Below are 26,391 nucleotides of genomic sequence, written 5' to 3' on the forward strand. Positions count from 1 at the left end.
AAAGTCACCTTTCCTTTAATTTCTCAATAAATAGGAAGATGGTAAATGGGTAAATCATCAACAGCAACATATGTATATTTCTAATTTAAATGACATACAAAGAAGAAGGCGAGATGGATAGAGCAATAGTGAATCATACCTGCAATATGAAAAAATCAAAGGGATCAAAACATCCAGTTCAGTTGATAAAAGATATTGATCGGTTGAGATCCGAAAGGATCCTCATCAGAAAGAAGAGAGAAAAATAGAGGAAAAAAGGAAAGAAAGAGATAAAGAAGAAAGAGTGATAGATAAGTTGAGTTGAGTCTTACTTATGATATGTCTAAAGGATAGAGTATTCTTCTAGATATGGTTTTTAAATATTCATTAATAACTTTTGACTTTTAGGGGCATGAGGAGACGGTACTCACTCAGGAGATTTCTGGTTATCCAAGTATATTTTTTACCAATAGTATTTTAACTTTTTTTATATTTGACAGGAAATACCTAAATTTCTTTTAAAAAAAAGGGTCTTAAAATATCTAAGTGCAACAAATAACAATTTCTGTTTGAAAATATCCAAAGGTCGATACAAAATATTGAAGTGTGTATCTATTTCCGATGTAATAGTAATACAAAGACTTTAAACACATGCATGAACTTATTAAATGACCTTAATACCCCTCAATTTCTCTCTCACAATATTTCACCATTCCTTTTCCTGTCATTTTAATTTGCACTAGTGAATCTTTTCAAAACATTTCACAATTTCTTTTCCCACTATTTGAATAAACAACAATGAATGGTTAATTTAAATAACTATAACATAACATATTTCTTCTTTTCTTTGAGAGTTTTTAAAAATATTTTTAAAAAATTGAGAGTATTTTTAAATTTTACATCTTGTATTTTTTTTTCGACTATGTTAATCCGTCGGCATAACATTTTTGAGCAAAGACGAAGGTCTTGAAATTAATAGTAAAGCTCTATATAATAGTTCACCAATATTAATTATGTTTGAAATAACGAAAGAACTTTGTTGCAAAAAAGTGTACAAAATCAAAGAAGGGTATTTTTGCAAACAAAAATTTCTTGTATAAAAATTATGTAAGATGATTATTTCCTATACATCAAACCAAACACTGTATAAGAAAGAAATAATACATGCATAATACAAGTATTACTAATGCAAGCATTACTAATACGGTATATTTTGGATTATTCTTAAACACTATACCAAACGACCTCTGATTAATTAATCTAGGACCAGAGGTGAGTTCTCATAGTGTCAGCTTCAACTTTAATTGAGTCTTTGGGAAATTAAAATAATGAGATGGTATTGTATTCCTCCCGACCAAAATTGTCGATTGAACTGATTCTTACTACCTCATATGTTAGACCAATACCTATATTGATTAATCTAGGACCAGGGTTGAGTTCTCATAGGGTCAACTACAACTTCAATTGAGTATTTGGGCAATTGAATGATGAGATGGTATTGCATTCCTCCGGGGTAGAGTCATCAATTAAATCGATTCGTACTACCTCATATGTTAGACCAATACCTCAATTGATTAATCTAGGACCAAGGGTGAGTTATCATAGGGTCAATTGCAACTTCAATTGAGTCTTTGGGCAATTGAATGATGATACAGTATTGCATTCCTCCCGACTAGAGTTCTCGATCGAATCAATTCTTACTACCTCATATGTTGGACCAATATATCAATTGATTAATCTAGGACTAGGGGTAAGTTCTTATAGGGTCAACTACAATTTCAATTAAGTCTTTCAGAAATTGAAATTGTGAGATGGTATCGCGTTCCTCCTGATCAGAGTCATCGATCAAACCGATTCTTACTACCTCATATGTTAGACCTAAACAGAGTCATCGATCAAACCTATTCTTACTACCTCATACATTATACCAACACCTTAATTGATTAATCTTTGACCAGGGGTGAGTTCTCATAGGGTCAACTACAACTTCAATTGAGTCTTTGGGCAATTGAAATGATGAAAAGGTATTGTGTTCCTCCCGACCAAAGTCATCGATCGAACTGATTCTTACTACCTCATATGTTAGACCAATATCTCAATTGATTAATCTAAGACTAGGGGTGAGTTCTAGCAAAAAATGGGTAATCTGTTGCAACATGTGACTATCCATTTGATAATTTACAACAACTAAGTAATCTATCATAACAGATTACTTGATTTGTTTGATAATTAGCAATAGATTAGTATCTGAATTAACAGGTTGAGCATTTATTTTTATAAAATTTCAAATGAGTTCATATACCTAAATTGATTAAACTAGGACCAGGTATAGCTGATTTCATAGGGTCAACTACAATTTCAATTGAGTCTTTTGGCAATTACATGATGAGAGGGTTAAAAATTACGCATACCTTTTATAATTTTAAAAAATAATTGAGATTAATTCAGATCTAATTAACATTTTCAAAACTTGTCATTCTTTTCCAAAATACAAATCAACCCATACAAATCATCCGTTTGCGAGAAAAATATTTTATTATTTTAAAACTTGAGTTCTCGCTCTTTTCTCTTTCTCATTGAATTATATAGTACAGACAACAACTACAACTACTCAACAAATTGCTCGACCCTTCACAATAGATTAATTTTCTTCCCATTTCTAACCACATAGGTGTTATTTTCGACTTCATTCTCACTTGTATCAGTAGTTTTCTCTATCTTCGTAGGTAATAGAGTTTGAGAAGAGTTCTATATTTGTTATTTTTTCCTAAAAATTAAGAGGTTTTAAGTTGATGATGAAAAAGAAAACTTTTAGTTGTATTATCTTCGAGAATGGGCTTACAATCTTGAGTTTTTACGGTAAAATCATAGGAAGAACTCGAGACAATCCTAGTTTCTGTCGCAGTGTTCTGTTGTTAGTCGTGGTATAGTTGGGTGGTGTTTGTGGTTTTTGTAGTGGTGGTGGTAGCGGTGGTCATCATTGTTATTGTGGCACTGTTGGTGGTTGTTGGTGGCATTATTTGGTGGTATTTGTGGTGGATTTTGATGGTGTCGGTATTTGTGGTGTTTGTGGCATTGGTTGATGGTGTTTTATGGTGGTGGTGGCTGTTGGTGTGTTGTTATTGGTGGTGTTTGTAATGTATTTTTTAAAATTTATGCATACATCAATTGTAATGTATTTTTTATTTTTCTATTGTTTGTAGGTAAAACATATCTTCAAAAAGAAAAGAAAGTGAAAGTGGATCAACGTCTGACCACTCCAAAAAAAGGTTATAGTACAGAGGGATTCAGAGGATTTTTGTATACAACCTCAATCAGGGAAATAAATTAAAGTTGAGGAGAGATATGAAAATATTAAGGGAGGTGGACAAGGGTCTATAGACAGTGATGAAGAAAATGAATGCGAGAAAGAGGAGGAATTACAAAATAAGAAAGAGAAAGAGAAAGAGAAAAATAAAGAAGATGATCATAAACATGATGATAATGGATCACCAATGGGGTGTGAATTAATATCGACATCCCGGCATGATCCTGGTAAAACTTTTAGTATCAACAAGTTTGAAGTTGTGATGTCGATAAATAACAAAAACAGAAGAAGAACTAACTGGTTAAATTGTACTTAAATGTCTAATGAGGAGAAAATTTACTGATTTTAGGAAAATTATAAAGGACATAAACATAGACGGACTTTTCAAGAAGAGCTACTTTGGATGCTTTCTTGAACTGGCTGAGGACACCCCTGCCTGTTTCCCAATGAGGATGGTATATGGTTTTATCAAGTGTAGGATCAAGTAAGTGAGGGGCAACAAAAAGATGGATAAAGCTATTACATTTTTTAGGGTTGGGCATTTTAAGCTATTCGTCCCCTCCGAAAGTAGGTAGTGGATTACCCGAATGAGGTTTCTCATCAAAGGATGTTTAGGTGGTTGACTGCAAAGAACAACACCAAAATTAAGGAGGCTGATCTCTTTAACCCTCCAGATGATGCAATACGTCTTCTTCAAGTAAAATAATTTTACTGAATAAAAGATGTTGAACAAATGTTATATCTGGTGCACCAGATGTTATATCTGATGCACTAGATGGTACATTTGCTGCAACAGATTGCCCATCCTATGCCAACCGGTGTAACAGATGGATAATATATTGCAACAGATGATTGATATCTTTCATTAGATAACCCATTTGTTGCTTTAATTCTCTGAACCTGACTCCTAACAGATTAACCATCAACTACAAATTATACAACAGGTTTGTATTATGATGTAACATATTATTAATATATATACAGATCATCTGTTATATAACATGTAACCTAACAGATTACTCGACTTGTGCAACTGGTGAAATAGATTGGTAATCTATTGCGACAGATGATTGATATTTTGCATCAAATATCCATGTGTTGTTCTGGTTCTTTGAACCCGACTCAAATGGATTTTAACCATTCACTGCAAACTATGCAACAAATATATGAGCTGATGCAACATATTGTTAATATGTTGCAGAAGTTGACTGTTTAAATGTTAATACCACTATGAAAATTATTATATTATATGATTTAAATGTATCTGTCTTTTTTTCTATATTATGCATCCACGGATCATGCCTACTCAGGAGGAGTCGTTATGACTTCTTATATTACTCTAGGTCATGTTGAAACTATTGTAGATCCAACGATGAAGTTAATAAGGAAGGAATTTGATGGAGAAACAACCATAAGAAGAGCAGTTAGGCAAGGGCAGCCTAATGTTGAGGTTCTTCATGACCAACCTACTAAGGCAGATCCGGGTGCTACTTCTGGTGGAGTTGTTGGGGTTGGTGTTAGGCATGCTGATGCTACTACCACTCATGATGATGATCATGTTGATGCTCAAGAAAAAATAAATATGATCGAAAACACCCCTTTTCACCCTTACACAGGTCCCTCTCACCCCTTTTAACCCTCGTGTTCTCATTACAAATATGAATAGTACAAGGACAGCCAGGATAAACTCTTTGAAAGAGTAGAGGCTATCTCTAAAGTTGTCAAAGAATTCAATTCCAAGAGGGGTGTGATATCATCCAAGAAGTTGAGGGAGTGATACACTGCTACATTATTGGTCAGGAGAAAGAAAAAAATCAATAATCGATGTACTCTCCTGTCGGAAATAAAAAATAATTGCAACTCCTCCCTCTCAAAAAGTTGTTGAAGTTAAGGGGCCATTCAAGAAGAAGGTAAATATATATGCGGAACTTGGTGCCAAAGAGAAGAGGGATCTGCGATAGGCCAAGAACGCTAATCTAGGAACACCAGATTACCCCAGGCCTCCATTCCCCCCCCCCCCAAGACTTTCATACTATGATAGATATGTGTATGCAGTACAAGGACAAGGCAAGTTTACTTTTCCTAACCTAGCCTTCTAATCAAATCCACCCAATAAAGAAGAAACGATGCAATAGATGTGAAATCTATTTCAATACCTGGGTATTCATGTGCAACTGGTAGTGGTTCTGTTGCAAATTACTATCCATCTGTTGCATAAGTTGCGTTGGATTATTGATTCAGAGAACCCTATGCAGCTGATGGACTATCTTTATAGTTACTAACCTATTTTAAATTTGTCTTCTTATACCACAACATGTTGACAAAATTCTCTGCCTCAAGAGAGAAAGACAATTAACATACCCGGAAGCTTATGACACTGCCAATAGGATAATGGACCTCGACTTCTGCATGAAGCTCAAGCATATGTACGATCAACTTAATAGTAATGCACTAAACTGTGGCGCGAGATTTGATTTCTTAGTTTCTACATTGGATTGGGATAAAGAAGAAGTAATCTAATATGTTAGATAGGAGAGGCCAAATCCACATGGCAAGAGCTGGACCTAGGCAAAGCGGATTCTTGTAGTCATTAGCGTGAAAGTTATACATTATCGGGCTGTTGAGATACTACTCGAGGAGGGAAATATCAATGTTTATGACTGCAATGAACCTCTCGTCGATGATGTCGATCTTTTTCTCCTCGTGGAGCCACTCCATCTTGTTGAGGAAGAGTAAACAGATGAATTATTTTCCAAAGAAAGCATAGATTAAGAAATCATGGGATTATGGCAGTCGAAATAATGACATATCCTTCCAAAATATGATGTCGGTTATGCGAGCGGCTCGCACGCTCTTGCATATATAGAATGTTTGTGGACTGGTACAAAAATATCTAAGCCAACAACCTTTCTGTGGAAAACCTGCAAGAGGTATGGCCTTGTGGGGTACTAATTGGATGCTTGGAGCCTGTGTATACAGAAGAACCTATGAAATAACAATTTTTTTATTTCTAGTCACACTCCACTTTACTTTAAATTATATTTACGTGTAGTGGCAATAGTTTTTTTCAAATAGAATGAAAGTTGAGTATTTTATAATGCAATAGATTTTCAATCTATTGTAGAATATATTTTATCTGTTTTGGTAGATACTTTAGCTATAGCAATAGTTTGGTCATCCATTGCATTATGCCAATGTTATTTGTATCTTATCTAAGTCTAATCTGTTGCAACAAAGGGAAGACCTGTTTGATATTTTCCAACAGATGACCTAAATTTTACAACATGTGCCTAAATCTGTTTGATATTTTGCAGTAATTACATGCTTGAATATCCATGTTCTCGACAACACCAAACCAGTAGCAAATACACCACCATAAAAATTTTAGCAATTAAACTTGAAAATCCATGTGCTCAACGCCACCAAACCAGTAGCAATAACGGCAACAATGTAGTATCTTCTGGCTCGATTTTGTTTTTCTTTAGAAGCCTTGACTTTGTTTAACACACCGCAGATTACATGATTTGCTTGTGAAGGATGTCGTTCTTCATATCAATCAAATTAATCGCATCCACCCAATATCTTTAAAAACAAGAACACAATTATAAAATAATTACAAGTCAATAATTAATCAACTAATTAAATAAAAAAATATTACCTTTGAAATTTTAAAATAAAAAATCTATGAACTGGATTTTTTTAAGTCCAAGAAGTCTTCAATAGAGCTTCATGACCGCACTTACTAGTTGAAGATGCGCTCAACATTGTCAAGCGCAGTTGAGAAAAATGAAAAAAAGATGAAGAAAAGAATGACCAAATGCAATTAATTTGAAGAATTTGGATAGATAAAAAAATATGATGAGGAAGAAGAAGATTTGGGAATTTAGGGCTAAATTTTAGGAAGAAGATGAATATATAAAACATTGGTGGAAAAAAAATGACCATTCGGGGCAAAATCTGATGTCAAGTCAGCAAAAAGTGCCAACCTGACACATTTGTCCCTATTTTATTTTACGTGTTTAAAATGATCACTGTCTACTTGATGCTTATTTTATTTTAGGTATCTGAACTGAACACTGTCAATGTGTTTTGACTTTTAAATTTTAATTCACTTTCACTTTTTCACATGTAGTGACAATTTTTAATGTCCAATGAAAGTTGAATTTTTATAATGCAACCGATTCTTCATCCGTTGTAACGGTTCTGACATATAGTTTATCTATTGCAATAGGTTGATCATATATTGCATTATGTCGGTGTTTCTATGTAAATCTATCTATTGCAGTAGTGGGAAGACTTATTTGGTAAATTTCAACATATTACCTACATGTTGTAACATATGTCAAATATGTTCGATATTTTCCAATAGATATGACGTCTGTTGCAATAGATACATTATTAGTTCTAATATTTGAATTTAATATTCCATTTCAACTAATAAGTTCAAATGTAAGGAAAAAATAAAATTCATAGACAAAATAAAATAAATCGAAGCCTTAAGAAATTAGCTGAAATAAAATCAACAAATAAATGAAATGTAAAAAAATTGTTATGGGTTCAGATCTCAACAAATAGATCAACAATTTAAGTATTAATGCCAAGGAGTCCTAAGGAGGGGTGAGGTTATTACTTTGACAGACTCAATCAATAAAGATCTACTAAATATGGACAAGTTATTCTTTATCTGGTGCTATAAAATTTGGCTTTGCTCTTCGTGGATCTTTATTGACGCTTACGTAGGGTTTCTGTGCTTTCTACTCTCTGTATTTCCATAAAAAGAGTATTGTAGCATATTGTAAATGTTGTTCGGTAATAGCTTCTACATCCACCTGGAAAGCCAGAATTGGTCAATGCTAATCATGGAGATGCAACAAAACAAAAAAGGATAACTCATCTGTTCTAGTAAATCAAACAGGTCTTCCTCCTATTTTAAATTATCCCAAATAGATTATATTTCTGCTACAACAATGAATCAGACGATGGGTCAAATTTCTACATGAGGAAAACCTGGATGATAATTTCTAATGGATTAACCATCTGTTGCAACATATGACTCATCTATTGCTGTAGATAAGTCATCTGTTGGTACAAATAAAAGCAGTACAAAGAGATATTTGATTTTCTAAAATACACAATACATATGCCGCAACAGGTACTTTATCTGGTGCAACAAGTTAGTCAGCTGTTGTAATAGATGCATATATCTTTTTGATAATTTTCAGTAGATGTGTCTTGCGTTGAAACACAAATATGTCTATTTGTTCGTTAGAAGACATATTGTAATGCCCCAACAACCCATCCCAAGATGTTACGCGGTGCTTAAGGTAACACGTGGCCCCAAGCTAACCCTATAAGCCTGTCATTACTTTTGGAACTCACTCTAACGTAAATCATGCTAAGATAAAAAGGAATAACCATGTCATGAACATACTGCGATACGAAGTAATAGTGCTCTGTACAATCAAAATATTGAAGCCCCAAGCTAACCCTCTAAGCCTGTCATCACTTTCAACACTCACTATAATGCAAATTATGGTAAGATAAAGAGGAATAACCATGTCATGAATATACTGCGATACGAAGTAATAGTGCTCTGTACAATCAAAATACTAAAGTTGTCTATATACTGGTACTCTAGCTTGACAAAGCCTCTATTATAAAAGTCTGATGAGCCATTGGGACAAATCCCCAACTGACTCGTACTGAACTTAAAATAAATAACCATTTATTGACAAGACAAAACCGAAAATACAGGTCCTCGAACCATGAGGATGCACCAACTACAGAAGTGTAGAGGAAAGTACTCAAAGATCACTGTCACTGCTGAGACTGAGCCCCTGAACCTACATCATGAGGAAATATAGAATACAAAAGGGTATGGGGTCAGTACTTGGGAATATATTGAGTATGTGGGGGTGGATGCAACATTTTAAATAATATCATAAATGTATGAGAAATCATGTATGCTGATAATAATAACTATCTTCGCTTGAATTATCTGAAACATTATTTCCATAAATCATTAGTAATGGCACATGTTTCATAAATCTCATAAATCATTTAACTCAACTCAAACTCTTTAAATCATGGCTCAGAGTGACTTGGTAACTCAAGAGACTTATATCATTATGGACGTAGGAGTTTTTTATAACCGACATAACTACACTATATAAGCCTCATGGAGTCCAACGTTTTTCCCTCCTAAGGAGGGATCCCCACATTGGCAGGGGTATTGTACCCTTTCCAGGGAGTAAAACCTCAATCTCAATATCACAATCTCATACTCAGACTTTGGCCCACAATCATCAACATCAATCCTACGGTGGCACATAGTTCCGAGGAAATACCAAATTTCCTGCTCGATGCTAAATACTCCTCCCAAACTCATCTCAGAACTCGTTAGGAAATCCACCTTAATCAATATCAATTCATGGTTCTATTATGAAGATCAAAACAATAATATATCTCATCGGTAAATCATTGGTAGACTCAGCTAGAGAATTGTTGAAAGAAATTTGGAGAGAAATAGAGAGAAATGATCTTCTCTTCTCTACATATATATATATATATATAAGGCCAAAAAGAGAGGAAATGACCAAGATGCCCTTTTGAGAAAAAAAAGTTGAAAATTACAGATGGAGACTTGTGACGGTCGAAGTGACGGTCCTTTAGAGGGACTGACAGTCCACCATATTGTCCGTCACTCAGGGCTCAGGAATGGGACATTCTGCCTCGGCCTGACGAACACCTTGACGGTCCATCAACTTTGTGACGGTCCACCATTTTGACCATCACATGACATCCCAAAATGGGAGCTACTAACTTGGCTTGACGGGACACTTGACGGTCCACCAGGTCGATCGTCAAACCTGGGCGATCGGATAGCATTCTGTAAAATGGCCATAACTCACTCATCCATGTTGGATTTTGATAAATTGGTATCGATGGAAAGATTATTAACTGCTCTACATAAAAAATGGAAATTAGAGAAATACAATATGGTTTAAACATCAATCACTTTGGAAGTCATACATATCCATTCAAAAAGACAGATTTAAGCTTAAGAAATGATCGGGGTATTACACATATATATTCACCTTGTTCAGCTCATGCTTCTCTTGTTTGGACATTGTACATTGCTCAGTGCAACACACGGACAGAGGAGTTGCAATTTCACTCTTTTCTATGCTTGATAATGCCTTGGAAATCACTTCCCTTCTCTTCTTAACTTTAATATCTAATGGAGTGGATGTGAATAAAATCCTTTTGATGGAATGACACCCCTCTTATATGTCAATTCCTTTATAGAAATAGTTAATGCATTAAAAGAATTAATCACTACATCATGATTTGCCCTGTAGTCTTGACATTTTCATACAGAACATTCACTGGGAGAGGTAAAATTTGTATAACCAGTATGATCATACTAATAATGGTTTGTTTTAAATATAGTAAGAGGAGCATTATTAGCAAAAACAGCAACACCACTACCACCACCAAAAGCTCCACCACCACTAAGACTATCAACAAAAACAATCACATCCTCTAAAATTATTTTTCTTGTAATGGTTATTGCTCCAAATAATTTCATTTTTATTCTGTCAATTACCTTAGGGTCCAATAAAGTTTGCACAGACCGTAAAGTAAGAAAAAAAATGGCATCTTCAACTCTAGATTGGTCGAAACTAGCGACGAATGCACAATCTAACATAAATCATTACATATATTAGAATGATGATAGATCATTCAAAAAATCATTAATTAAAATAAAAATTTATTTATAATTATACTTATTGGATCCTTCGGGGAGTTGAAGAGATAAAGAAATTTTGTATTTTTATCAGTTTGGCAGACAACCATCTCAAGATTTTTGGATAGGAAATTTATTCCTGGTAATTCACCTGTTGTCTCAAATGAGGAATGGCTTCAAATGCCCAAGCCAATAAAATAATGCCAAGAAATCAAAACTATTATTGAGTGAAAAAAATGAATGATATCATAATTAAAGAATGAAACAAAACATTTACCATGAAAGCCCACGGAAAGCCAAATAAGTTGACTGTCTTTGGCACTAACGGCATCAAGAAATATTGGACAGTCATTTTGAAGCTTTCATAACCCCAAGGATAGCTGTTAAACACCTCAAGATCCTAAGAGAGTTTTATTAAACCAATGCTTATGTTTTTTTTAACGTCTCACGCCCAAACAATATTATGTACAAACTAAACAAAGCACAACGACTGCTTGTGCTTCTTTGAAAGTTTTCTACCTTTTAATGCTTCTATCAAATTTTTATTTTTGAAGCTTGGACCAACAATGGACACCAGGTCAGCATGATCACATGACTTGTCTTTGCCTTTTTGGGGTGTGCGGGGTGCTTTTTTTTTGTTAGAATAGGTATAACTTGAGAAGAAGGATAATATTTTAGTCCAGTAACTATGGTAAACTCCTTCCAACCAAAAGAAACAGGCATGCCAATGTAATTTATCCAGACCTCATCCATCTTATCTTTATTTTCATACATAAACTTACACTTGAGAAGTTCGTATATGATTTCTATTTGGAAACGAGCATTGTTGTCCTCCGGCAATTCAAAATATTTCCCAAAGCAACTGTTCCTGAAATAAGCACCCAATTTTTGAACTAGAATTATTTTTCTGAAGACATCAAAAGATTTTCCATGGGTGGCTTAACCACGAAATCACTCATTAAATTTGTGGCACCATCCCACTACATTCTCATACGATAATGATCAATGCTGAAGGTTTTGACCAACTCTTCGATGGAAGGGCTATTAGCATTTGGATCATCACTTTTGAAACATTCCTCTTGCCCGTAATCATAATATTCTATTCCTGATTGAGATAACGCTTATAAAGCAAGCTTATAGAGTGGTGGATGTAGCATAGCTGCTTCATTTGTTCCTTTACTTGGATTTGATTTGGTTTCTATTCTTTTGGGAGCCATATTATTTAAAATTAATAGGAACATAAAAAAATATATTATAATTGATTAATGTATCATTAAAAAATGATAATAGTAAATCGAACAAGCAAAACAGTAAAATAACAGTTTCAATATATCACTTATCTGTTACACCAAGTAGTATATCTGTTATAGCATATAACAAACTTGTTGTAGCGGATGAGCAATCTTTTGCAACAATACAAAATGTATCACTCATCTTTTAAGATAGATGAATGATCTGTGCAACATATCACACATTATTGAAATATGAGTGATCTATTGAAATAGTTAAATAACCTATTGCAGCGGATGAGTAATATATTGCAACAATACAAAATATATCACTCATCTGTTGAGAAAAATGAATGGTCTATGTAGTAAATCACAGATCTGTTGCAACATATGAGTGATTTGTTAGAATAGTTAAATAACCTGTAGCAATGACTGAGTAATCTATTGTGATAATACAAAATATATCACTCATCTATTGAGAAAGATGAATCCTCTATTATACAGATCACACATCTGTTGCAACATATGAGTGATTGTCGAATCAGTTACCTAACCCACAGTAATGGTTGAGTAATATGTTGCGACAATACAAAATGTATCACTCATCCGTTGAGAAAGATGAATGGTCTGTGCTATAGGTCACTCATCTGTTTCAACACATAAGTGATCTTTTGGAACAGTTATTAATAGTCAATATTGTTTAGATTTTTCCAACATTGGGTCGTCTATCGCGGAAGATGAATCACTAGTTGGAAAAATCATGTCTTGTATATGTCCAGTTGGAAGAGTTGACATGATTTTATCCAACATGAGCTTCATCTGTTTCATCATATAATTAATCTGATGGTTTTCCCATTGCATCAGATGGTTATCAGTTTTATCAGTTTTTTTATTTGATGCTTAATCTGTTGCAATATTTGGTTAATCTGTTGCATTAGATAGTTAAAATGTTCCATCATATGATAAATATGTTGCATCAGATGAATAATGTGTTACATTAGAATTGTAATCTGATGGTTCCTCTAGTACATAAGATAGTTTATCTGTTGCATCATCCGACAAATCTGTAGCATCAGATGGTAAATATGTTGCACCAATTGGATAATCTATTGGAATAAAACAAAAAATAGTAGCACTATTTTGTTCAATCGAAAAACAACAATATCACCATTTTTATCAAGAACAAGAATAGAACAATTCAACCCAAATCGTTGTTTTATTTTTATAAACACAAATAACAAAAATCAAACTTCAAAAAAAGGCAACAAACAACAAAAAATCATAATTCACTTCAAAAAGAGAAGAGAAGAAATACCAGAAATTAGGGTTTTGTTTAGACCACATTTCAAATTAAAGCAACAAATATTGAAATTGTTAACCAATACTATAAAAGAGGTTGGCTTAAGTTCCTCGTTTTCTTCAAAAATAGAAATACCATAAATTTTTACATGTGAAAGAAGAAAAGGAATGCTGATGAATTCAAAGCTATTGTGGCCGAAGTGCAAGGATGTCATGTCGATTGAAAATTGAAGAATTCAAAGTTGTTGTGACTGAAAGCAAGGATGTCACGTCGATTAAAGGTTGAAGTCGGAAAGAAAACTCGAAGCCCAACTATTTATCGTTAGATGTTTAAGTCGCCGAGGATTGAAAGGAGAAATTTGCAGAACTGTTGGTTGGGAAAGAGTTGAGTGAAGGTGTCGAGAGAGAGAGGAGAGAAACTGGTTTATTTGGATAGAAGATGGGTGTGAGTTAGGTTGATTTGTATTTTTAAAAAGATTAAAAAGTTTTGAAAATATTAATCAAGTCCACAATTAACTTAATCAAGTCCAAAATTAACTTAATCAAGTTTTCTAAAGATGTTTGACCCTTTAAGTTGGTCAATATCACCAATTCTTCATTCAAGACTTAAAAGACACCTTTCCTTCAATTTTTCTCAAGTTACTATGCAATGAAGAAAGTAAAAATTTATAATCAACTTAAGAGTATTTCAACTTAAGATTGATTTTACAAATATTCTGATTTCAAGTAATTGCACTAATAATTTAAACTACGCAAAAAAGACATAAATACGACTCCTAATATCCTCCAAAGCTCTCTCACTGAATTTAAGAGCATATGTTAATCAAACATAGAACTTGTTAGAGTGTAGTTACAACACAGAGTCATCGCAAACTTGCTCCATCTTGCAGCTATTTTTACAGCAAAATAGTAAAGGCCATGATATTTTTTTCCCATTATGATAGAAGGAGAAATCGACATAAACGATGTGTAAGTAAAAACTCTTGCTAATTAATGGGCAATTAAGAAATCTAGCTTATTGTCCCAGTTGCACATCATCTCTGCATTTAAATACCAAAATAATGGTAAAGTAATATAATTAAGAAATTGTGGTGATATTTATTAGATTGAAAACAAAACCGTGCTAGAGAATTAAGAATATTTGACTGTAAAGAAGAGAGTAACTGACAGTTATTAAATTCAGCGAAATAGTCATTCCATAGTAATTGTTTTGCAAGCAGTAGAGAATGACTTGTCAGACACATTGATATACGACAAGTAGAAAGCTGAAAAAACAGTTTATTTTTTAGTTATAAAAATCAGCAAGCCTCCGAAGGATAAACCATTGTTTGTTACCGACACATAATTCTGTTATTGAATTACTTTGAAAAAGTTATCACGATATTAGTACATTATCATTACATAGAGGTGATCATATAATATAGAGGACACTAACTGGGTGCAATTGAATGCAAAAAATCAGCATTCGGCTATAAATTGATATTTTTCAATAGATATACAATAATTATCAAATGTTGAAATTGATCTGAAACAAATGCTCGAGCTGTCTGTTGGAGACCTCTTTGTGATGGAAAATCACAACTTTATTATTAAACTATCTAAAAATCATCTCCTCAATAAATTATGACGCATGTAGCCGGCAAACATAATTTCTGGGTGATTTAAAATAAATTGAACATTGTAAGATTGCCAAATGATGAAATGACATAAAAGGAGAACAATACTTATACAGTTGAGTTTTTATATATTTATATAAAGAATGAATGTTGGCAGACCTCTGTTGGAGATTTAAACAGAATATGTATCCGCAAGTCAACAAGAAAACATACGAATGAAGCCTTAATATTATGCTAAGAAAGGATTTGAAGGTCACATTTTTGGTCGTTATCAACACTCTTCTTTGATAGTCCTAGTTCATTTTCCGTTTTAAATAAACTTTTGTAAAAGAAAAGTGCTAGTACTACTTATTTTGGACATTGAAAGTACAGATTGTATGAATACATCTCATGATACAAGATTTTCTTTTCCCCTTGCTTGTTCTAGGAGTAAGGAACCTAAACAATATACAAAAACATAAAGTGGACCAAAATAAGTTGTTATTATAGTCAACTTTGTCTTTTTGTCAGTTATTTATGTTCCTTAATCCTAATTATTGACTGGACTAGAATTATGACTATCCTTTTGAAAATAAGAATCCTAATTCTAGTCCAGTCAACAAGAAATATTGAAAATTTCAAGTCCTAGTAATTAAAGGTAAGTAAAAGAAATTCGGTCAACAATTTCCATTCCCACTCTTTTAAGGGAACCAAAATATGTCCCTATAAATTCACTAGCAAAAGTCCCAAAGTACCTACATTTTTTCGTTCAATTGGATCAATCGGGTATAGAGTTTCTTAATGGCTTCAACCAATGCAGAACTAAATGATTCATAGGAACAACACCAATCAAGAGTGGAGGAGATCTCAGAGACAATAAAGACAATAGCATTCAAGAAAAAACAAATAACAAAAGCATTCCAAAAGGGTGATGAAGTTGAGGTAGCAAGTCAAGAGTTTGGATTCATAGGTTGTTATTACACAGCAACAATTATTTCTTCCATTGACGCTTCTCATTACAGCGTCTAGTACAAGACTCTGTTGAATGAAGATAAATCTGCACCACTAGTGGAAATTATTGATGTATCTGAGGTCCGCCCTATACCTCCTAAACAACATGAGATTGTGTCAGAAAGAAACTTCCGTTTGTACGATATAGTTGATGTTTTTGCCAATGATGGACGGTGGTTTGGATTCATTAGTGGAATAAACGGACAAGAGTACTATGTTTATTTTCCAACTACTGCAGATAACATTGCATATCCTCCTCATTTGTCGCGATTTCATCAAGAATGGATCAAAGGCAAGTGGTATTGGTGTAGTGTAATATGATAGTAACTTAATCATTCCCTGTCTTGCATAAAAAAAATCATGTTTAGTCGCAAAATACTTTGTAAGCTGAATATGATTTTGATATATTGTGTCAAGCATCTATTAAGGAAATAGTTGAATAAAATAATGTTGTTCTAGCTATCAAATTTTATACTAAATAACATAGATGCATTATTTAACTATAACATCTGCCAATTAAATATTATTATTTGCACATACCATACCAAATTAAGATGCATATATATAGCACATGTTTCGACATGTTTAGAAACTGTCACATTATTGCATCCGAATGTTCAATTTATATTCTCAGAAAATCATATATATTAATGGACATTCCTTTAAGAATTTCCTGCAATTTCTGGCTGCCTTTGATAAATCTCTATTTTTGCTGCTGCATTTGGCATACCACTTTGACCTAACAGAATTCTAGTGTATTCTTTTTTATCAGCCGACCACATTAACCAATCTAAATTCTAGTGTATTCATTTTAACATATTCTCATATATTTTGTGCCTTCTTGGCAACATCATAGACAAGTTGTTGTATTTTAAATTTGCTACAGTTTGAGTACCTTAGGTTGACAAGTCTGGCAATGGTTGAACTTTTGATGTTGGCAAAGAAAATTTGCATAATGTAATTAAAAAAGAGTTTTAGGGTTTTAAACCAAGATAATGTGTCTAATACAGGAAGCCAATTTTTGTTCTTTCCCCAACACCGTAAATAAGCAAATATACGTCTTAATTTTCGAAGATTGGGTTTTTTCTCACAACTCCCTTCATATTTTTCACCCTTTAATATGCATACATTGTGGAAAGTGTTTCCAAATTGTACAATTTTTAGGGGCTTCCATCATAGGAGTCATGCAACCCATGCAAAATAGACAAAGAGCTATTACTAATGCGACTATATCTCATCTTATACTGAGCTTCAATAAAGCATCTGAAAATTTTAGCTTCCTCCTTTTCTTTAGGCTATCAATGTGTAACCCTCATAGTAATTTTTTACTTTAGGTGTGATTTTACTATTTTATCACACATAATAGCTGCTTTGCGGCATTTGTGATCTACAAGTATGGGTTGCACAATTTTTAAGGTGGTCGGTTGGAATTATGTGATATTTTCTTTTTATAAGGTTCGGGAGTTGACATTATTGACATTGGTCAATAATTGTAGATTTGAAGGTCGTATAGATTCACTTAGTTCTATTAACTCTGAAAGGTCATTTTTGAGATAGTAGAAGCATTGGCTTGCATCCTAAGGTGTTCAGATGGATTTTTGATAATTGGTTGGAAGTTTGGAATTTTAAGACATACAATTGAATTCGGTCAACGTCTATTGATATCAACCTATGTTTGGTGATTTGACAAATACATTGAGTCAGGATGTAGTTTCTAGTCCAATAGCATAGTCGATTTTTGTTCACATGGTTGCGAGTGAATCTAAGGGTCCATCAGAAAATTTTTCAACTTGAACATTCAATTGGTCTGTTGGTCCTGTTGCATCAATATGAACAGGCTAGTTTATGCGGTCATACGAATAATGCAGTGGCTCTTTTGAGCCAGATGTCAAACCTACAAGGATTTGACAATTATTTAGTTTACTTGAAAATATCCTCATGGCATGAGGGTGCGGATTGGTAATAAGGAACTCTTCAGCAAACCAAGGAGGAACAAACTTAACTTATAGCCAAGTATCAGAATGATCAATCAAGGCTGTGTAACCCCACAAAACAAAAACTACTTGGCCACTTAAGAATTTTGGACAATGGGGAAAGATAAAGGAACCATGGTAATCAATCAACCACTCATGAAGGCTCATATTGGTTCCATGTCTAAACAGGCACATAACCCCATCAAAACATTTATCTTGGTCAGAGATCTTTCTCTTGTGCAACTTTGGTGTCTCAAGTAGATCGGGAATCTCATAGAATGAATCTCTGTCATAGGGAATAGTACCAACATATCCAACCAGGTCTTGCTTGTCTAGCACCAAATTTGGTGTGTAAGAACCACCACAATCCAAATGGTCACCGGGGTCAAATGGATAGAGTGGCCATAGACTTGGGTCTAGACAATACTCTTTTTCCCCAAGGGTAACACCAATACAAAAGGTTATACCCTCCACACTAGCATAAGAATTATAAATGGAAAAAAGATGTAAATAAAGGTGTCACGCAATCGATTTCATCTAAGGTGCCCTCAATTACATGCTCAGCACTATGTTCAATAATATTTTCAAAAGTATACTCAAGAATTGGAATACTCATACAAGTATAAACAATTGGTACAAAAATACCACCTTTCAATTATTCAAAATCCTTTTCCATAAGTGTACTCTATCCTCCAAGTCAGAAATGAAACAAACACTATGCAAAAAATAAGCCTAGACTACCTGGACAACGACCAATGCTCGAGAAAGTCCACTAAATAGGAGATTTCACTTCCTAGAAGCATTCACATTTCTTCACAAAATAGAAGATTTTCACTTCCTAGAAGCATTCACACGAAGCCACCATATCAAAATAATAATCTACACATTAATACTAGAATAATGATACTCATATTGCATATAAATTATTTGGCTCCATAATTAAGCTAAAAATCTTCTATGGGACCCACTTTAGACATCACTACTTTGAAACCGTCAAAATTTTCCTCGAGAGTCAAGGATCATTTATCCTAAAAATGGGTGAAATTAAAGCCCAATTGTACCTTCAAATAATCCAACAAATTATGAGTGTTTTAAGTTTAAAACATAGAATTAAATATGAAATCAGAGGGAACTTACAGATATTTAGATGAGGAAAGGACTCTCACGAAGTCAACAACTTATCCCGATGACCCAAAAATAAAGTTCTACAATTTCTTAGATTGGTAGGTTTTTATGGAGTCTTAAAACTTAAAAAAATAAGCTTGGCAGAATAGGAAATGAATTATTAAAGGTGATCACCAACGATGACCGCTTAAGAAGTCAAATGATTGTTTTAGAGATTATAGTTAAGCAATTGGGAGTCACTAAATAAACCTTAAATTAGAACTCGACCTTCGCTTAAGCGGTCAAGTTTCTCTTAAGTGATCTTCGCTTAAGTGACTAGGCGGGGACCAAGGATGATTGCTAAAGCGATCCCATTGTCGCTAAAGCAACCACCATTTCAACAACCAAAGGTCCTCTTAAGAAGTTGCACCAGTTGAGGCGTGCACCAACACCCTATGAAATTTGACATTCTAGACTCAACGGTGCCAATTTTCATTCGGGGTCATTTTGATAAAATGTGTGCGCACAACCAATGGCCATTTAAACCAAAATTCATCCATTAGCCCAAACTAGTTTTGAAGCCTTAGGCAATGGACCACATGTCTCCCAAGCCCAAAATCAATGTTTCGGATCAAAAGGATTGAAAACTAACCTGGTATCAAAATGATCAATTAACCAAGGGCTAGGGCCCAACAATATACAAATAAAATGGATATCAGTATCATAACTCATAAAGCATAGGTAAAGAAAGGGATCATGCTATTGAGATGATTTTATCAAAGAATATTGTTCATATTAATGTGTTATTCCCTAAATCATATACAGATCCCTACAGCCAACCCAAGGTCTAAGGAACTATGTCAGCGAGCTTAGCATAACCCTACAACTATAGGGGTTATTCTAGGCCATGGATCAAACTACAATTCTATTATAACCCTCCCCCCCCTCCCCCTCAAATAGGTAAAATATCATCATCAAGATCCAAATAACCTTATACCTAACATATAACACCCACTCTGTATGCAATTTATACAAATAATATATCATAGAGCAATATCTAGAGAAGAATAGATCGTTGCATACCTGAATATCAATTAGTAGTCACAGATCGACCATGAACTACTCATCCTCTCCACATGATCTCTAAAAATCCGCCACACTATAAAAAACATTAACTATTGGTCATTACGAATAAAACAAGACCCATATTGCAATAATAAACTCTAAGTTGAGAATGAGGTCAACAATAGGTCTGTGGGACCTGTTATTAGAATTTTAAAATTGAATCTCTCATGTGGCCAATTGAAGGAAAAGGAATACGTGCTTGTAATTTGAGCACAAACTGACTCTAAATCGAAGCCGAAATCAGCTCATGATGTTCCAGAAAATTAAACTCTATAATAAAGAATTGACAAATTTTGATAATAGAAAACCCTTGGAATAAATGTGGAAATGAGGAAGTAATAATAAATTAACGTACCTGATTTTAAAGGGATGAAATCCCAACAATTCCTAAGATTTTAGGATCAACAATAGTGGTGTTTAGGATTGAAAATGGTTTTAAAAAGGAGGAGAGAGTATTTATACTACCAGGGGGTCCTTTTCTATGAATGTGAGAACCCATCCATGAATGCGAGACCCCACCAACCTTACCTTTCATGAACGTAAGGGGTTCTTCTCGAAACAAAGAAGAGAGATTGACTGGGTTAGACCAATCCTACTCTAAAAAACTGAGAGAAGTTTCCCTAATTCGACAATCTAGTACTCGACCCTTCCCAAATATGGCCAAGTCCTCATGAACATGAAGCATGTCGTGGTGCTGCTGTAGGAGCTTTGCACCAGCAAAGACTAAGTTAGCAATTTCTCCAAATTGGTCCTTGAGAGTTTTTCAAAACCTGTGAATCTAGATGAACTATGCTACCCTACTAAAAATGACATAATAGAATTAATGGAACTATTTAAATTTCCAATGAATATCATTGAAAAAATATATGTCCCAGACCTATAATTTTATTTTAATCCAAATCTACCCAATAGTACAAATTGAACTCGAAAGCCTCGGGATATGAAAGAAAGGTCCCCTAGCCTAAAATCCACATTCTATAGCTAACAGGACTATTAGAATCTTCATCCAAAGCTGTTTGGAATAACTTTTGGCATAAGTCCAATTTATCAACTTCAATATCTTCCAATTGGGAAAGGGGTTTAAAACCTAAACAATCTTTGTGGGAACCGGATTGGTCATCCCAAGAAGTTTTGAAGTCTTGGGGAAGCTATAGCAAGGCACGAAACATGGAAAATCCAAGAAAAGAAAGCAAATCACCTGGAGGGTAATTAAATTATACACAACTGAACTGATTTATGTGGTCAATAATAAAGGAATAAAAGGGGTACGAATGCTCAAAAAGATAGTGTACTGGGTTTGGATGCCTAACAAGGCTCCCCAGATAACCTCCACAGTCTAACAATGCTTCCAAGGAATTTTTATAAAGGAATTCCCTTATTAATCACTTCCTAAGTTGACTTTTCTGAATAACCACCAACTCTTCCTCAATAGAAAACTAACCTCCAACGAAATTAAGCTCGATTAAGTATACAAGTCCACTGTATAATATATCGGTGTTGTGTGGATACAATAGAAACTAATAACATACTCGACAATGCTAAAGAAAAACCAATGCATGAACCATATAATCAACTTTAAAGTCCATGTCTTACATCCTTCAGTCTTTCAAAACCTTTTATCTACTTTAAACTATAAAGCATCTCCTCACCATAAATTTTTGTTACAAGGTACATAGATTTTCTTATATATTTTTGTGTAGTTATTTACCTAAAGATATTATACTTGTAGAATTGCTACGAGAAATGGTGTGACCTACCATTTGGGAACTTTTTGGATTCATGCTTATAGTATTCTTTGCCTATTTAGTTTTCTACGTTGCGCAGTAGTTTTACAATTTCTAATAAGCATAAGTGGATCATACTCACTCACACTTTTGTGCCTTTTTGGTGTAAATCACAGTATGAGTACAATGGTTGGTGGCTGATTCGAGCAATGAGGTTGATTTTGTGGTACCGATGACTGTAATACCTCAAATTTTTCCTAAGCTGAATTTCTCCTCGAGAAGGTTAAGGAGTGACTTCCTAAGTGAGTATTATTTTAACCATATAGAATTTCCCTAATTTCGATATAAGATTCACCCAAATATGATGCCCGACAAGAAGTTATGGCTAATTTAAGTCTTAGTCGTAAAACAATATTATTTTAGTACTTGGCGCGTCGCGGAGAGGATCTATGTGACGATTATCAAATTCCAGTGGAACTTTACAATAGTGGCGTGTCGTGGAGGACCCCCAATTTCCCAATAGTCAATTTCCAGTAGCCTAGTGCGATTGTGACACATCACGCTGAAGTTTCAGGTCCCAACCAGTAGGACACGATGGCTCTGCATCGCGGTGACTCCCAAATTCTCATTTGTCAATTTCCAATAAGCCACCGTGATAGTGGCGCGTCGCGGTGGCCCATAAAATCGGGTTCCCATTTCAATTTGTCCAGCTAAGTACAGAAGTTAAAAAAGGTACTTTGGAATTTTTTCAAGCCTCTTAAACGGTACAAACACCAAATTAAAATCATTTACAAGCATTCTATGAAGTTTTGCTCAAGTTTTCCATCAACAAAAATCCTAATTATGTAAAACCTCTTCGAAGAATCTCAAGAATCCACCATAGCTTTTCTAAATTGAGTCAAGATTCAAGGTTCCCAATTCAAGGGCTTCAAGAACCCTCATTCAAGATTACTAATAGAGTCCCAAAGGTGAGAGTTCATCAAAAGCTTCTAATTCAAGGTATGTGGGGTTTGAATAAGGACAATCCTTTCGTCCTTGAGCGTAGAAGTTGTTTTAAACTACAACAATATATGGTTTCACATGTTTTCTTATGAAAATTTAAGTATGGGTTTGTACCCTTTGTTGTTGTTCTTGAGATTATGATAATTTTCATCTTGTAGAAATTGAGATACATAAGTATGTTGAGATTTTAATGCATAATGCTGAAATTCCAGATTTCTATATGATATATGAATCCTTATGATCTCTAGTATGCATTTTGATGAGTCTTAACTTGTGATAAAACTATGGTCCACTAAGAACTACTCGAGAATTGCAATTTTATAAACTTTTGTGCTATAAGCACCTATGATTTGAGTACTTTGAGATTATTGAGAAATCTTTTCCTTTTTGGTCCTAATAGAGTTGAAATCCACAATGATGTTCTGTTAAAACAAATAGTAATACATTTTGGTCTTCAATATAGAACCTTGAGTTGTTTGAGGTGGATTTCCTAAGATTTCTGACCTGAGTATGGGAGTAGTATTTAGCACTGAGTTGGGTATGATTCTGAGGTCTCATACCCTAGAAATACGTGCCACCATAGGACTGAGATTTATGAGCCCGAGGCCGAGATAGTGATCACTAAGTTGAGGTTATACTCCCTGGCAAGAGTATGACGCCTCTCCCCAATGTGAGGTTTCTTTCTTAGGAGGACAATATGTTGGACTCCAAGTAGCTCACATGGTTTATGTTGGTTAGAAGAAACTCCTGAGTGTCAAAATTTATATAATCCCGAGTTCTAAGTGTCCCTAGTCTAAAAGAGTTCTAGAGTTCCTAAGTGTTGAAAGTTCCTGAAACTTCTGAGTCCTTGAGTTTTAAAGAAGTTTTACTCTCCATGATCTAAAAGTAAGAGTCTGAAAGTATTGTTTAAAGTTCCTTTAGCCATCAAGTATAGAGAATAAGATTAAGTATAATGACTCACAAGATTTGTATTTTATGTTTCACTATTCACGATTCATGAGAATTATATTTTAGATTTATTCAAGCCACTTGAGTCATTCTTATATGCATGCTTGATTTATAAAGAGTAATGATAATGTTTATTTAAATGCATACACCCCTATATACTCAGTACATTCCTAAGTGCTGATCCACATATACGTCTATGTGTTACATTTTCTTATAATTTAGGTTTAGGGCTTAGTCCTAGCCTCATCAGTGATTTTCAAGTACCTTTGTCTACATCTCCACAGTGGTGAGTCCTCATGGTTCGAGGGCCTATCTTCAGACATTTTAATATTTTAGTAGATATATTATTGCTTTTAGTTCAGTTTGAGTCAGTTGGGGGCTTTTCCCAATGGCTCTTTTGTCATGGAGTAGTAGAGGCTTTGTCAGACTAGTTATCAGATTGTTAGTATGTTAAGATTTGTAGTGTTGTGGTTGTTTGGACCAAGTATTTCTTCATATTTCCTATCATTTGATATAACAGTACCATTTTATTGTTTATTTCATCTCCAAATAAGTTATTATATGTAGTAATAGGCTCAAAGGGTTATCTTAGTGCTACTCGTACCCTTAAGCACCGTGTGACGCTTTGGGATGAGATTTCAGGGCGTTACAGTGACATCCAACGTTTTCAAAAAATTAACGACCTGATACTATCTTATTTTGTCTTTATTTGTTAATAGAGAGAGATTCATGTATGTTGGATTTTTGTATTGTATTCGATGTACTTTACACTCATGAAATCATGTTTGGGGATTGACGTATTTTAATTTATGTATATGTGCCCTGACTTTGTTCTAGATGTCTCATATTTATTTAATCACTTTGGTATTTTGATTTTCTTTTCTACTATGAATTTCATCTTTCCTAACAAGGTTGTGTCGACGTAGGTATTTTCATGACCTCAACTATTGGGTTGTGATTAATTTGTATCAGATCAATACGTTCATCAGTATCATTAGTAAAAAAGTAGGATGTCTAATATAGTTTTGCAGATTGATACATTGACATATGTATATATCTTCTAAGGGTTATAGAATATCCTTTGGAAAAACATCTCTAAACTGATTCATTGTTGTGTGGGTTGTTCTAGTGAAAAATTCAAAATTTGAATTTCATTCTTTTCTGTGCAGATAGTGAGGACAAAATCTAGAGATTTTGAGGATGTAGAGTAGAGGTTGGGTATGGAGAGCTTCTCCCATTAGACAACAAGCTAGAGTGAACTCTTTCGAGCGTTGTGTTAATTATGATAAGAAAGATTATCAAAAAATTTATTTGATACTAGTTGAGACACCTTTTACAGGTATTTCTATAAGTTAACGAAGTATGTCATAGACTTTATAAGGTGTTTAGCCTCTAGGACAACCTCTTATCAATGGTTTTTTGACTCTACCAGTTTAATCAACTACTATGGTACCCCTTTATGCTGATACTTTCCCTCCTAACTTTTTGTTCCTCTAATCGCCTTACGTCATGTGATGTTTTTAGACGATCAAAAGTGATTTGGGATATCCATTGAATAGTATCCTCCTATTATCAAAGATTCCATTAGAGAGGATGCATATGAGTTTCTATTTGACTTCTAGTAATGGTTTTATATAGCTAAGATCCCTTGAGTCCCATGCTATTGCTTATACTACATACTAGTTGTAACGTCCCACAATTTGGGCTACAATATAGACCATGATTTTGATACGCTGCTAATCCCGAATCCATAAAATCCCATGCTAATATGGCATGTTAATTATTGCGTAGCATGTGAATCAACTCAAGCTTGAATTTAGACCATAGAGGTCCTTCAACTCAAGGAAGAGTTGAAACTAGTTTGATCGACTAAGTTTTAGTAGACGTTGTAAATTGTGTCAGCATCCATCGACCATAACTCTTTATGTATGTTGAATTAGGAAGCCTACTATATGTCAAATGATAGGTATTCGAGTTAGCTTTCCAACTATACCAATTTGGATAAACTCCAACATCCGAGCAAGAATTTATGGCCCTTCAAAGTGATAAGCATCGCCTAACCAATCACCCATGGACACTGGAAAGCATAGGCAATAGCCTAGGCAGCGCCTGTGTAAACATAGGTGATAGCCTAGGCGGCGCCTATATGAATATAGGGAACGGGATGGGTGGTGCCTATGTAAGGAATTCTTATAATTTAAACACTCCGTGTTGAGGACAAAGTGGTCCTTTTCCACCCTTACTTAGCCCTAATACACGAGATTTAGTTCCAAGGACCCCAAAATACTCATTCTTTCATCAAAAGTGCGCAAGATTCTCCTTAGGGTTTTAAAAAAAAAAATATT

At 34.2% G+C, this 26,391-nt stretch overlaps 1 long non-coding RNA gene across 1 annotated transcript; it reads right to left on the reverse strand.

Annotated features, from left to right (window-relative positions):
- Positions 1-16,031: 16,031 nt before the first annotated feature.
- Positions 16,032-20,892, reverse strand: LOC107875106. Its single transcript, XR_001675752.2, has 3 exons — positions 20,728-20,892; positions 20,331-20,406; positions 16,032-16,509 (listed from the first exon to the last, which is right to left on the reverse strand). It is a non-coding gene; the product is annotated as an uncharacterized LOC107875106 (long non-coding RNA).
- Positions 20,893-26,391: the final 5,499 nt, after the last annotated feature.

The sequence above is a fragment of the Capsicum annuum genome, chromosome 6, assembly GCF_002878395.1.
Source record: "Capsicum annuum cultivar UCD-10X-F1 chromosome 6, UCD10Xv1.1, whole genome shotgun sequence".
NCBI lineage: Eukaryota > Viridiplantae > Streptophyta > Magnoliopsida > Solanales > Solanaceae > Capsicum > Capsicum annuum.